Source organism: Sturnus vulgaris, chromosome 1, assembly GCF_052056855.1.
Source record: "Sturnus vulgaris isolate bStuVul1 chromosome 1, bStuVul1.hap1, whole genome shotgun sequence".
In the NCBI taxonomy this organism is placed as follows: Eukaryota; Metazoa; Chordata; class Aves; order Passeriformes; family Sturnidae; genus Sturnus; species Sturnus vulgaris.
In genome coordinates, this window is record NC_142243.1 from 111,925,827 (window position 1) to 111,942,321 (window position 16,495).

Below are 16,495 nucleotides of genomic sequence, written 5' to 3' on the forward strand. Positions count from 1 at the left end.
TCATTTCAGTTATTGCACTTTTTATATTGTGCTAAACCATGCACAAACTATTTAGCTTCAAAACCTAAAGGTCCCTCTCAAGAAAAATCACTATAAAGTATCATGCATCATATGCTTTCTTCTGTAATGCACTATTTTCAGGAAGATACTAAGAAGGATCATACTTTTTTTGTATTTGAACTTAAAGGACCAAGCTGATGTTCAGATGACAGACTAAACTTCTTTTCTTATCGCACCCTTTCAGTTATCCAGAATTCCCCATGTGCTGTATTTTAAAAGGGTCCATCAGCTAGAAAAAGGAGACAAAGCACAGCACTACTCTAAATAAATGATACAGCATCAACCTTCTTAATTTTAAACTTGCTGAACCGGATCTTGCTTTCCCAGATAGATCCCAGAGTCTGAAGGTCTTTTCCCGTGCAAGGCAAGCCTCACCCTGGGGAGAAGAGCATGCCATGTCCACAAAGCACTGAGCCCTGAAAGAACAAATCTGCCTGGGTAAAAGGCTGAAGCCTCACCAGCACGCCTGCTCCTGTGATCCTCCTTGGAGAGGGTACCTCTGGTCTTGCTCTTAAGCAGAGAGAGTGCTTTTCCAAAATTCTTAATAAACAGTCAGCATCTTGTGTAAGTTTTCATCTATTTAAGCAATTCCTATGGCTCCTCAAGTCCATTCTAGCTGCTTTATCAGGTACAATGACTTCCTTCCCTATAAACTACATGCTACAGGTCTGCAGAGTTTGGAGAAGATGACAGATTCTCTGGTTTGGTGTTCACACGGGAGGAGAAAACTGACAGGCAGAAGGTCCAGTTCCCAGATGTTAACTATCCCATGGACCTCCCACTTTTTTCAACATGGGCCTTGCAGCTTGAGTCAGCTCACAGCAACACTTGGTTGAAATGCAACAGTTGAATGAGAACATGCCTTGACTCTAAGCCAGGAATATGAAACTACTACTTAAAGCAACTGCTCCAGTATGTAGAAATACTTACTGCAGTCCTAATTCTGTAATTCTGATTGGCCCACCTTCAGAGCTGGGTAGACTGTATTGCCCAGCACAAAAATAAAAAGATGTCCAAGAAGAGCTTACTCCAAAAGCCACTACATTTAATGATATAAGAATTTAATGACTGGACTGTTAAACTGTGCTATTTGTACTTGGTTACAAAAGCACAGATGACCCAGACCCCAAACATGGAGGAAGCTGGGCATCCTTGAAATGCCACCACTGTTCACAAACAAACCTCTCAGAAACAGTTCATGTAAGTAAAAAAAACCCAAAAAACCACCAGCCAGCAACATAAGCCATAGCTCTGTGCCTCTGCTAACCTCTCATCTCAGCTACAATGGGTCTCAAAATCTGCTTTCCAAAAAAGTGTCTTGACCAAAAGGGCAACAGCAAAGCCAGCTCTACCTCTGGCACTTCTCAGACTTACTTCTGAAAAGTACAAGAGTGGGAAAGAGAATGAAGATTAATCTAAACTTTAATCATTACTGTTTCCCAAAAACATGAAAGCTAAAATGAGTATTTGTCATTGTGGTCCAAAGGACCAAGATATCACAACAGTATTTTATAAAAAATTATTTCCCAATTATTGCACAGTAACAGAATATATTCATTCAAATTCATAAAGAAGATTTCTTTCCCCCCATCTCCTTACATACAGACTCCAGCAGCACAAAAATAAAACAAAAAATATCCACCCTGCTAGCCACTTCATTGATATTCTTCCCCCGGGCAACTGTGTATTATGAAATTCAATGAAAATCCCTTCCTCTGACAGTATCCTGGTAAAAACATATAAAATTGTCAATGTGAGAATTATTCTCCCTTTGCAAAGAGCACACATTAACGAATTATAGTCAAGTATAACCATCTATAATTAAATTCCCTTGACAGAGTACAGGTTGTGCAGTAGCTACTCTCCCCCCAACCACATGGTTATCAGTCTTGTAAATTCAATTTCGATCACTTTGCTTCATTTTTCAGTGTTCAACTAGTATGAACAAAGAGTGATTTCAGACAGTAGGTTTTTAGGCAAAGATTGTTTTTTGCAAAAATGCTACAGGAAGTATTTTTTTTACTGTGAATAATGACTACTTATGCAACCATGTTCTTTTCTAAAAACCACAGGAAAGGGAGGCATGCCTTCCACAAGTCACTTTATGTCACAGACCAATCACAGATTTTTTTTTCCACTTAAAAAAAGGTTAACTAGATATACTCTGCAGAATCTTAGTCACTTTATATGCAATAGAAAGACAGAAATCAAGTATCTGATTTTACTGCTTTTTAATAACACTCTGCATAAATGATCAGATAAGAGTAACATAATCTGTAAAAATAACTCATGGATTTTTAAGTATTTTTGAGTATCCTGTGCATCTTCTGAAAGTATCTGCTTTCCAGAAGTATATTATTTGAAAGCCTGGGAAGTACTCAATCAAAATCAAAGATAACTGTTTCAGTTTTAAAGAGAATACTTTTGGTCATATCAAAGCAGAAATATGCTACATGGGAAAAAATGCACTCAGTTTAAAGGCTCAAAATAAGGCTGTGCACAAGGATTTATAAAAGTAGGGTCTTTAAACAGAAGAAAAATTGTATTTAGTATTAGCATCTAATTATTATTAAATATTATACCCTAAGACAAAAGACCATTAATATCTTAATTTGAATATTTTCTTGTCTTAAAACTAAGGCAAGTGTATTGTATTAAGTAAAAAATAAAAGAGGACCTCTGAGACTACAACATTGTAAAATGAAAGTCTACAGCTCCATGGTATTAAAGGAAGCTTTCAGTTTAACACTCTCACATGGAAGTAATTACAATATCTCATACATGTGTAGTGTACAAAACGTTAAGAACTAGACATGCAAATTCATTTAAAGTGCACTAGAGATCACCACAACTCATGCTCAGGTCTAATGACATGAATGATTCATAGTATCTATAAAAAAAAGCTACGCATGTTGGTTTGCACTCCTTGACAACATGCTTCTGCTCTTTTGTCCTAGGCAAATAGTATCAGAATTACTTGATCTAAATAAGGATTGAGCAAAAAAACTGATGTTAATAATACAGCCCATTGTACAATATTTCATGAACATATTATACTCATGTGCAACATAGAATATTAATACAGAATTTTCATTACTCGTTTTGGTTGTAAGACTGAGTTCACCATCTGGATGTTCTGCACTTAGAAAATATTAAATTCACAACTAGATAAAATCCACATGCACACAAGCACACTGGTGTGCTTCCTTCTGTAAATCTGTTGCAATGCTACTTCTTTTGAATGCTCTTCTCAAGGCCTAAGCACCAACCTCAAGGCAAAGGCTCACTTAGTAGACATCATGGAAAACTGCAACAAATCTGAAGTGCTAATTACACATGTACTTCAGCAATACAGTTAAAAGTGTGCATCATAAAACAGTAAAACTATAGCTATTTAATCCCTTTGGGATAATTTTGCAACAGACAAAATAAACATAACAAGAAAGTATCTTAGGTACAACGACCTACTAGATACCACTTTTACGTTTGACAGATTGAGAAACTATATGGAAACATTCTGCTTGAACTGTCTAGCCATCTGCACATTTAATATCTGAACACTCTCCAAGAACACTGTACTTAACAAGTCTTTACTTCTCAGAGAGAGAAGTAGGAGAAAACTACATGAGAAACCCCATATAATCCCCCCCCCCTTACTTTATAAATTAGTAATTTATTCATCCTGGTTACTTCTGTATCTGTAAGATGATCTGTTAGTCCTACTGACACAGTGCACACGCTCATATTTCAGTTCATGCCTTGTTGGAGTGCCATGTGTAATGCCCATGAGACATCCTTTACTATAATTATAGATGACCTTCAAAAGGACTGGCTTTTTGACATCCTGGTAAACAGTTATAATCACAAAGAACTAAAGTACATTCTAACTTGCCTTTTCCATCACCACCCTTAAATTCGGTCTGATTTTAGAACTTCCTGAAACCAGCTTGAAATATTATTAAATATTATTTAATATTTGATTTTCTGATGGGCTGTCTACATCAGCCAGAAAAATGTTTGCATTTGTAAACTGAGAAAATTAGCTACGGAAATTACTGAGTCAAAATAAATATGAAATATAATATTTCAGGTTACTTTAGGCAATGGAATTTCTCTACCAGTATTGTAATTCCATTTGTCATGATATCTTTTAGAGGTATTTCCACACACCAATGTTGTTTCTAATAGGTTCTTCTAGTCTTTTTTTCTAATCCTTTTTTTCTTCTCTTTTATATTTATGATCTGTAGTTTATCCCATACTCCAGACCATCCAAAAATCTCAAAGCGCTACTTATTTTCAGCCTTGCTGGAGTAACCAAGCTGTGACACTTGAAAAGAAAGCTGGCTGTCAAAAGAAAGCTACTTACCAAAGCCTGCTAATTCAATAATTGCTTTTGAAAACCTGTGCCTTGTGCTGAGCACTGTGTTCTGCCTCCCCAGCCCACTTGGAACAGAGGGCTGCTTCAGCAGGTCATGCAAGCCCAACTGGAGTTTTGCCACTTACTAAGGGCCAAATGTGGCCATTTGCTTCTAAACCCTATTTACACTTGTCTTCAACATCTTTACAACCTGGTTCCATGGGTAAGCCTGGTTATGAAGCTCTCAAGCAGCGAAGAAATGTCACATCAGAAGGTTTCAACTGAGGTAAAACTGAGGATTTATTCAGGCTATCTACCAACTTTGGGTGTTTCCTGATCTGACTAACAGTAGCCTAACTTCCCATTTTTCCATGCTGAACTGTTTGCTTAACTGTCTATTCAGTTAGGAAAACAATAATTAAATGGAAAAGTGATTTGCAAGAATTAGGTTTAATACATACAGTACACTTTTTTCATTAATTGAAAGCAGTTTGAGTGATCTGCAGCAGGAATTAGGTAATACTAGTACTAATATATGACTTTACTCTTGGGAATTAGGATGTTAAGTAGTCTACTGCACAAAAACTCTAAGTTTTTATAAAAGTTGTATGTTATACTGGTAAAAATAATTTGTACTGGTTACCACAACTTGAATGAATGTAATTCTCTCTTCTTCCCTACTCCTGAAACTGCTAGTTCTAGATAGATAAATATGTACGTTTCCTAAAATAACATACTTTCAAAGCAATCTGGCAGTCTGCATGACAGAAGAACACTGGATATAAATCTCCCTCTCCCTATTTCTGCAACATACTCTTTTTTATTCTTAATTTGTACAATTACTGTGAAAGTTTTTCTTTTAAAGTATTTAGTTGCAAGGTACAATCGGGTAATATTAAAACTCCTTCCTACATTCATGAGAACTGCCTCCTTATGAACCCTAATAATTCAAATATTAAGGTCTATTTTTAAAGCATTTTCTTTCACAGGTAGCTATCACCAGACTGCCTAATTCTTGCATTCATAGGGAAAGACTCATACAGTTCTTTAATAAAATGCCATCTAGTTTCCAGTTCCCATAATCCTCTTTGTTTACAGAACAAAGTCGTAACAGGCATGCCAGAATGAAAATGGGGATAATGTTCTTTCTATTCCATAGAAATGCCTCTGCAGCTTTTCAGTACGGGAATACCAGCCATCAGCAAAACACAGGACTGGTATCTCAAACAGAGTCCAAATTATATCTGATTCACTGACCCTTTTCAGTCCTTGCTTCTACCACTCACTGGCACAAAGATCTGTGCTTTCACACCCCTTTTGTCTTTATTTCAGAAAAAATAAAATGTAGAAAAGAGAATAATCATCTTCAAGAGGGAAAGTACTTGCATTTCGAGGACTGCTTTTGTTTTAAAACACAAAAAGGTTTCTTTCCATTTTCCTCCACTCTGTATTGTTTAAGGCAGTTTCTCTATAGATAAGCCTATAGGCCCCTGCAGAGTTCTGCACCAGCTTTTTTTCTAAATGATGCTAGCTGAAAGAAAACTCAGTAATAAATGTCATTTCTGTACTCTGGAGTATGCAATGCACCTTTAATACTTTCCCAAGTATACCATTCTACACAGTAATAAAAAGAAGGATTAAACACTAATCTCTTATACCCATAATGCATCAACTGACTACACCTGCTAAAATCCAATTTGGTAATTAAAAAATGTATCTACAGGAGACTAAAGGGAAAGTACTGTCTCTGTAGATAGCTAGCAGAAAACAGTCTCAAAATTGAGCCACTTAACACAGACCTATTTTTACCTCTATTCATTTTTATGTGACCTTAAGCAGTATAAGAAACAAATACCTACAATTACAGTGCAGCAATTAAAGGGCAGTTTTTGTGCTGCAGTAATGACTTAAATATCTAGAAAGAAAAGTGGATGAGCTGCTTTGCCTTTTATTCTATCTTTAGAAAATGCCAAAAAAGTCAGCTCTATTTTTTTTTCTTTTCCCTCACTAGCAATAAGGAAAGTGAGAATAGAGAATAGATGCTTTTGTATGTTGTCTATGCTAACTCTTCTTGGCCTGAAGTCCTTTTAGGTTTCAGGTTTCAAGGTTTTTTTCCTAGCTCTTCTCTCTTTCTTTTTTATTGTTCTTCTCCCCGCCTGTCCAGGTGTTCTGTTTTCTATTTTGTTTAAACTTACTTAATTCCCTGATGCTCCCATTTTTCCTGTTCCCTTCTTTCAACTGTGCTCCTGACAGAGGTGCTAAGGTGTCAAAGCATTGCTAATTTCAGGCTACAGCTTAGGCTTGGAGCACACCTAGGCAGAAAGATAATCAGAGGCTGTCTTTACAAAAATAAACAAATTAACTAACAAACTAAATATTCAGGCTCCTAGAGTTTCTGTAAAAAGCTAGAACTTGCTGAAATATCAAATGGGTGCATACTTTCAAATGAGCTGATGATCTATTCTATAAATTCAACCGGTCAGCAGCTTTTAACAGTGGCTTAAAGCCCTCACACTAAAAGGGGTTTAGGAGCAACAACAGAACATAGGAGAGAAGCATATATCACTTTCAGACAATGCATTGTTTCTTACCATGAAAAGAAATACAATAAAATAAGGATTTTTCTCATTAAATTACAGAACTGCTCAGGTAGAACTGAGTGTTGCATTTGCAATGTATTGCATCAAACAAAAATTCCCAGCACTGACAAAATGGCAGCATACCCCTCAACAATCCTGCCTCCCACTAAAAAAGAAAAAAAAAAAGTCTTGAAGCAGATGTGGGAACACAATGCTTTTTATTCTGCTGCTTACCTCAGGATACCACCTGTTTCTTGAGATCACAATTTGCACTCCCTCCCATGTGGCTATGGATGCTTCAAGGGGAAAGGGGAGAACTCTCCCTAAACTTGCCTTTCAGCTTCATACACCAGCATATATTTGAATGCAATGACTCTCCACAAACACCAATACAGATCTTCCTCTGCTTCCTTCCTTCCTCTGTCTTGTCTGCCCAACGATGGTGGCTCTTGTCACTCTCCCACATGTCACTCCTCTGGGCATGCTACAGGTAAATTTTCCAAAGCTGCAATTATTCTTTATGACTTTTAAAATGTCCTGAGTCATACTCTAGTTACTGTGGCAGCTCTGTGCACCTTCTCTGCTAAAAGACAAAGGTTGTAATCTTCTGGGGAAAACCTGGAGAACCTTCCAGCCAACAGAGCTGGACATGGACACAACTGCACCAGCATCCCCAAAGCAAACAGCAGGCACAGCTGACCTCAAAGCAGAACCACCCTGTAACACAGGGATGCTCATTTCCTTAGCAGATGGATAATGGGGAAAGAACAACCTGCTGGAACACCGTGATTTTGTATTAAACAATGGCAAGAAATCTGCCAGTTGCCAAAGTGGGTGGAAGAGCCAGCAGAGACAGCCCAGCAGTATTTACACTGATGTGGTTAGATAGCAATAAAAATCATAAATCCCATGGATTATAGTATCACTGGATCATGTCCAGTAGGCCTCAGGCAGAAAACTAGCTGGCATGGCAGCTTAATTGTATCTAGTCAGACCTCAGGTTTTCATCATGATTATTCTTAAACAGAGGTATCTGACCTTAAAATTCAGAAAAAACTCTTGGTGACTGGTGCAGGTTAGCACAGAACATTTCACAGCCAGGCCACAGTAGTGCTGCCCATAACAAAGCAGAGGACTCAAAAAGTTGTATATCTACCCTATTATGAGGACTCCCTCACCTGTGGGTGAAAGTAGCCCCTAAATGGGTATTCACTCCCTCTCTGTATTGCTTTCAACATCTCAAGTAGCTAAGGTGACATGCTAATTAACTGATTATCATTAAAGAGGGTGAAATATCAAGAAAACTATCCAGAAAATGCCCAATTTCGCATATTTTATTATTTGGGTCGTTCACAGTATCTTGTTATAGCATCTCTCCAACTACACCTCACATTCTCCCTCAATCCAATATATGTTTGCAGATGCCCTAAAAATAAATGAAGAACCACTAGTATTAGAATTAGATTTAACTGGAAATATGTAGGAAATTACTTGATATTGCTGACTATGGATGCTCACCCAAAACACTGCAACATCATAGGGAAACCTTAAACGTTGTCGTCAGTCCACACAAGGGAGTGAAGAGTAATTAGTACATACACTATTTATTTTTCTTCACAAGCTAAAATAAGTACAATGAACAGAAAAAAGATCTGGAATACCTTCTAGCGACTGGCACTTAGTGAATGCTCACAAATGGTTATTAATTATTTTTATCTTTTAGACTGACTACCTAAACCATATTCTCAATGAGATGAAAACCACCCATCCTTACAAGGTCACAAAGTATCAACAGCACAAAAGGAAAAAGAAAAGAGGAGAAGAAATTTGGACTTTTTGTGTCTCTGCTGCAGAGTCAGGACCTCAGACTTGAGTCTTTTCAAATGATTTTTTTATTTCATGCAAGGCCTACCTGACCCTAGGTAAATTAGACAAACACTGGCTGCGAGCAGAAGTAGCACTGCTGCTTCATGTTTGACTGCACCACACAGAGCAAACTCATTAAAATGACCAACATGAGGTTACTTGTGTACATGTGACACAGTGTAAGTCAAAATTTAAGTGATCCTACATCCCTTCGAGATCTTTTACCATTCTTTGAATGTCTTGTCTAGGGATTACAAAATTACAAGGCTCAGATAATCCCTTCAAATTCAAATTGACAGTAATAGAACTGACAGAAATAAAAGAGGCGTTACACTAGGATAAAAACACTGATTAAAAAAACGTTTTCCTCACAAAATGCAGACAAGCATGACAGCAGCACAACATGGTACTGGGATTAATATAGGAAGGGGAAAAAGAAAATAAATCCTTGGATACAATTTGCAGACAAATGAGAGAAATACAGACAGACTTCATTCCGAAGGGAACTTTAAGTACTGCAAAATTAAGACATACTTCAAGATTCTATGCCAAAGCAATGCTGTGCAAATTTATGCAATTTATTCCAGGTGGAAAGAGAAGAGACAGACCTGGCTGAACAGACTCTTGTTTTACAATCGTGATTCAGTCTAGCCACAGAAGAACAGAGAAGAAAAAGAACGGATCTTCTGACATATTCAAAGATACTCTTCCTATGATAAATGCAGCTTTTTTTTTTTTTTTTTTTTTTTTTGTGTGTCTAGACTTTCCTGTGGGCCTTGTGAGCACAAAACACAAGACACTTGACATTCAAATTGTGTTAGATTGGAATAATGCCTGAAAATAGCAAGGGCTTGACTGATTGAACTAGCACTGAAAATTCTACTTTTAGCAAAGCCTAAGGATGAGAACAGGGTATTACCTTTCTGAACCCCTTTGCTGGATTGAACAGTTACATGAGCTTTGAGACCAAAGATTACAGTTATAAATATCTCAATGAAAACCCCACATGTGATAATGGCTCCTAGAGGGAATCATTAGGATTCATTTCTGGATGTGGCAATTAACCTATTATTGTCTGAGTCAAGACTATTTTGCTGAGAAGCACTGAGCTCTTGCACTCTACACAGTCTTGATTTTTCAATTATTAGTCACAACATTCTAAGTTTCTTAGTAAAGATTACACAGCAACACCGTCCAAATGCCCAGACTGCATCCCAAGTGTCTGGGGATTATTTCTACAGCAATTGGTATAACAGGACTGATCCCTGACTCTGAGTCCTAGGTACAAGATGAAAATTGGGTAATTTCTAACCTTTACATGAATCAAACGTAATACAAATACCTGAACAATGGAAACACTCAGTAACTTGCAGAACCAATCCATCACAAAAATGGAACTAAATCTTCCTTTAGAAACCCAAGTACTGTGCTATTCCAATAGAAGGCACTCCTTGTGCTGCTTACCAGAATACTAAATATTCATTTCCAAAAGGAATCTGAATGGAAAAGCCCCATTGTAATAAACATTTTAACATTTCAATGGCTATTTCAACTGCCATCTGTATTCCTCTCAATTTTCCTCAAATGTTTGAATTCCTCAAAAAGACACCTGTGGCATTCAGTCACGAGAACAAACATCTCTTTTCACTTCCTCTTCCCAAAAACAATGCCAGTTTGCGAAGGGAATAAAGAAAGCCACGCTACACTTGCTGTATACTTCAGAAAATACTATCCAATGTGTTCTACAGTAATGACTGCTGATCCAGGGATATTTTTCCTTAGGATAAGCATTACCATGAACATCTTGTGCAAAGAGCACTGAAATGCTGTACTTTGATGGCTAATATAAGCAGATTCATGATCTATCTGAAAGACTGTTAAAGTTACTCATGGCAAAATTCTTTCCTTTCTTGTGCATGATGCACAGTTCCTCTCTAATACCATACTCCAGATGCATCTTTGTATGCATGTGAATATACTTTTGGTCCATAAATGCAACAGTGTCACCAGTGGGGGGAACACAAAGTCATTCAGTGAAACAGCATACAGAACTTGTGTTGAAACAAAACTGCAGAGCATGAAATGGCAACCTGTCATCTGATGGCTGGAGTCTGATGTTCGCCAGTAGCAGACAAAAAAACTGCTCTCTCCTCTCCCCTCTGTCTGAGGGAGCTGACAGCCATGTGCATGCAGGTGTGGCCAGTCTGCACCCGTAGGCAAGGACTGGAGTCTCTGCAGTGATATTTAGGACCTATTTCACTAGGGGTTAGGGCTGTGTTCTAGGAAGTTAAAAAAAAACCAAACCAACCAACAAACGAAACTACACCAAAACAAGAAAGAAAAAACCCACCAAAACAAAAACCCAGCTCAAAAAACACAAACTAATCTGACACAAAAAAGGTACAAAACAAACCATCCCCTCACATGTGTCCACCTGAAAATAAAAAGGAATAGCCCCCAAAGTTAAAGACGTTCCATTAATTTCAAATAATTTTAGTGCAGGTATTCTCCATTACTTTATGCTTTCTGTTAAAAGGTGCACATTGTAACTGGAACATAGATTCATATTCACATCACCCTACCCCGTTTTACAGTAAAAGTGAGGAATTCAGTTACCCTCTGGAGGAGGCTCCCAAGGAACACAGAGCCTGCAAACACAGGCTCAGTATTTGTCCAAAAGGCACTATCCAGATCATGTGGAATCACGTTTTCAGCTTTGTTTGGACAGGCTGCTCACAGTACCAACACTGAGATCTTCCTGCCAGTGGAGGCAGTCTACATGACTGGTGTAACACTCGGATGCTGTAATCAGACAGGTTAGCAAGCAATATAATCAATTTGATCTGCCTATCTCAGCTGAGCACTCAGAGTCCAGAACAACTCTTATTAAGTTAGGCAATGCCTACAGTAAATGAGTGATGTGTTATTTTTATTTGCCTCTCAGGGCTCGAGATTGTGGTATCTAAAGCTCACCTTCCCATGAGAAAGGGATTTCTGCAAACTAAAAGCAGCCTCTCCCGCAGCAGGAAGAAGCAGCAAGTGAAACGGAACAGATCTGACCTTACAATAAACATCTGAGCTACATTTTAAAATACTGGCACTGAAATGTTATTACTTTGCTTTGATATGTTGCCAAGGGAAAGCAAAGAGCCATTGAAAATTGAACTTCATTTTGAGGTCCGGTCCACTTTTCAATAATCCTTGTGGTACTGTGTACATAACTTAAGGATGTTACAAAGGCAACAAACTATGATGTCATGAAATAATAACATTCATTGGAAGGTCTTAACAGATTCATGCTTAGTAGTGTCATAAATCAAAAAAATATCAAGGAACATACACATGATGCCACAAATGAAATACATACGGTACCCTAGTTATGGAGAAAGGCATTTGGGGGAAATTAACTAGAATTTTGGCTCACGAGCACACAACACGGATGCTGTTCCTTATTAGAAGTTAAAAATTTATAAAGTTCAATACAGTGTGGATTTTTTTTGTTTTATAAATGCAGAGATGTCACTTTTAATGTACATCTGTTGGCATTTTGTACATTATAGTCATAACTTACAGATTCTCAAAACGAATGGTATAATCAATATATGTGTTCTTTCTTTAACTCCTTGCTTAGACATCCTTGCTGGATGTCTCCAGTATACCATTCAAATTTTTCTTTGAGGACCAAGACAACAAGAGGAACTTGAGACATGTGAAATTTTAGTCACTGAACTGTGATTTATCTGTGCTACTCTCAACAAACCCCCATGATAAAAATCAGTAACTGCATTCAATCTGTCTTCAAATCACATTCAACTGACTCATGTGTCTCTACACTACATAACTGTTTTTACAGTAGTTTACCTCCAGATCCAACATATTTCTGCACTTTTGCCAAGTATTGCAACGTTAACTTGTTTTGGTATTAATTAATATCTTTAATACAGTTTGACTCTGCCATGTCTTTCCTTAGCCTACCTTCTCACACATGACACAACTCCATTCTCTGCCTTCATATTTTTCAACTACTTGTCTTTTTGTAGCGAAGTGTTTGCCATAAAATGCGTCCATGTTTTTCAGGGCAGTACTATTGCCATGTAAGTGTTTGTTCTATCATTCTTCCAGATGGGAAAGATGGAGATAGAATAAGGAAAGTCTCTAAAGGTAACAGACCTGATGGTTTTCCCAAAATCTTGATGCAGGGTGGCAGAGTCAAGACAAATAGCAATGTCTTAAGCAAAAACATCTCCCTCACCTGAGAAAACTTACAGTATTTTAGGGGACAACAACACTGGACACATCACTTCTGTCCACTATTCTGTCATGTGTGTTCTCTCTATCACTAGTGATGCTGTTATCTAATAATGGATGAAGAGCAAACACAATCTATGCTGTATTTACAAAAAAATCAGAAACTATTCTTAAATTAATTCTAAAAAGCAGTCAGACCTAAGTTCAGGAGACTCAGAAATCAGCACAAAAGTCTGTAAAGAAAAATTTTCAAGTCATACCGAAGTAATTAAAAAATGAATGAGGGAACACAACACTACTCTCAAAATACTGTCCTGAAAATCTGTCACCATTTAAACTATGTACTGAAATCTTTGTTGTTTTATTTAGAAAAAAATAAATTAGTATGATCTGTGTCAATGTTTCCTCTCTCGTCAAAGAGAACCGTTCTTTCTTCATAGTCTCAAAAGCACAGGTGAGCTTGTGATTCTCACTGAGCTGAAGGAAAAATTAGATGTTTAAGATCAAAAAAGCTATCTAATTTCCCTAGATCAATATGAAATGGATGCAGCTTTTCCTAAGAATGTCTTCTCAGTCATTTAGTGCTTTTTATTTTTTAAATATATGCTAATATTTGGTATGTTTCTTCACTGTGGTCATCAGCTGCAGAAGGCTGAGATTTGAGAGTTCTTTTATTGAAGTAAAACAGGTGGCTTTGCTTTTTACTTTTTTCATCTGAGTCTGAAACACATTTAGAAGGCCTGGTCAACAAATGTATTGAAATAGAGAACTGGTTCATCAGAACTAAATACCATTTTGATACTGCTTAATGCTGTATTTTTAATTATTACTGTTTCCCAGAATTAATTTTAACAAGTTTTGAAAAGGTGCATTTAGGTTTCCTGATATAGTATTTTACTATGTTTACTGGACTAATAGCCAAGTCTGCATTTCTCATCTGCTCATAAACATTATGCACCTATAGTAATGGTTTGACTATTTCCTTTCCTTACCACAGATAATAAATTCAAATAAAAACAACACCCACACTTTTTAAGGCCTTCAAACGCAGCTGCTATAAAACATGATCTAAGGTAAATACAGCCGTCCAGTAAAGGAGGCAGGGAATGAGCCTCTCCCTGCCTCTATAAATGCTGCTTTACTGGTAACCCCAAGGAACATCAGTACGTGGTCACACAGGAGGAGTTTCCCTGCAGACAGGAGGTGGAGAGGTAAGAGGTGAGGAGGATCCACTGGTACCGGTGCCACACTGCACACGGAAAGCACCAGCTGAGCCTATACACAAGCAGTTTCTGCTCCTCCTTGAACTGCTACAAACCTCTGTCTTTCCAGGCAAGAGAAGCCAACTCAGTCTCTGCTCAAATGAGGAATTTATGCTGTGACCCACAAACACAGAGCTCAGGAGACAACACCAAATGCCACCCAAATGCTGTATTCCCTGAGTTCTCCAGGGATGCTGCTGCAGGCACAGCTGTGCCATACAGGCACAAGGGGTCACACAGGTCAGCAAAATATTAAGGGCACCAAATTCTTTAGTGACTATTTTGTTTACTGTGCAAAGTGGCTTTTGACTAGGAGGGGTGGCAGTTCTTTCCAGCTTGCCTTGGGCAGCAAAAGTTAAAAAAATGTTTTTACTTGAGGGGTGTCCAGGGAAATCAGTCTTAAGTCTGTTTCTTCATCAAGTCTGCCAAATTCTATCCTACATATGGCACACTTTTTTTTTCCTCTTTCTTCCCTCTCCAATTATTCTACATAACATGTCCAGCAAGAGTGCTAAACATGCCAGTTCAAAAGCAAACAGAAAGCAGGCAAACAAACTCCAAAACCACTTAGCAAGCTGTTTTTGCAAAGGTTTACAAATAGAGCAAGAATCTGCCCTCGCCTTCAGAGCAAACCACAATGCCACAGAGATTCCTCATGAGAAAAAAATCTCTCTCAGGCTAAACATTTCATGGAAAGTTGAAGGAAGTGATATACGGCTGAAAAATAACTTTATTTACAGCTAGGCAGAAGCGAAGAGATAGAGACCACTAGCACGCATTACTGATGATAAAAATAGAATCATGGATTTGTAAAGTTTATTTGTGGGCCATTGTGTAGTTTATGCTGTATCACTAGTACATGTAAAATAAGAAATTATAACACAGCTGGTGACAACGGGGAATAATTTCATACTAATCTAAAATTATCAGTTATCTTTCCCCCAAACTTTAACTAGGAAAAGGTGCAATTTTTGTCAAAACTCCTAAAACGGAAGTAATATGTAAATTATTACATTCATAGAAGAAGGTGACTTCAGCTAATACTGATCCATTCACAGAGAAACAATCCCCTTTTCAAATGAAAACATTAAACATGAAACACTAAAATGATTAAAAATTTAACAGATTATGAATTGTCATTATTAAATGCAACTTAGAACAGTAACTCAGAGAAAAGCGGCGTTGACTTACAGGGTTTTTTGATAGCACAGTAGATTAAAACTAATTATAGTTTCAAGTTCTTCATTATTACATAACTCAATGCCCACCCACATCAGTCAATTTACTGAAAACATTACACACACATGAAGCAAATTATTTATGGTGCAACTGAACAACTAAAGGATGGCAGCCACATTATTAATGAATGTGAATTTAGTGAATTTAAGCAAGACCCGAAAAGCCTGAACCAACCAGCCATAGCCTGTTACTACAGTAAGACCAATCATACAAATCTTAAGTTCTTGCAAGTATTTATAAAATTTAAATCTCCACAAAAATATTTTAAAAGTCACGTGTCTTCCCACCCTCTCCAACTTCTAAGTGTTATTTAATCCACTGCTCAGTTAAAACTCTTGGATGGTGTCTACTGGAAATGTAATTTCATGCTGTTTTTGAAAAAAAAACCCCTAAAACCAAAAAAAACCCCACACAAACCAAAACAACAAAAAAACCACCTCAAAGGTCGAAAGCACTAAAGTAATCTTGGTACTATTTATTCTTGCTTTAAATGAGGCAAGAAACGAAAAAATGAACAGACTGCTACAGAAAAATGCATGAGTCTTCACTTGTGATTTAATTTGAAAGTTGAACAAAAAAACCTTCCCTGAACATGCATCTCAAATTGATACTTAATAAATAAATAAAATCTCAACAACCAAAGACCAGCTTTTCCAGAGCAGTCACTGTGTTTTCAAAGTGCTAAAGGGAAACAAGCAGATACCAGAAAATTCTCTGTACTACACACTGGTGTTGATTTGGGGGGGGTTTGGTGTGTTAGAGAACTTCAAGACTGCATCCCAGGGAAATGAAAAGGAGCTCCAACTCAGTTTGTGATGTCTGCAATCTCACCACACAATGGAGGATTTGCTCCTGTGGCTTTTCCTAAAATTTCTGATGACGA

The 16,495-nt window shown here is 37.4% G+C and overlaps 1 protein-coding gene across 3 annotated transcripts in view; it reads right to left on the reverse strand.

The window, feature by feature from the left end:
- The window catches only part of CDH2 (cadherin 2), a 114,387-nt gene that overhangs the window by 39,189 nt on the left and 58,703 nt on the right, over positions 1-16,495 (reverse strand). The gene's annotated exons all lie outside the window — the stretch shown is intronic.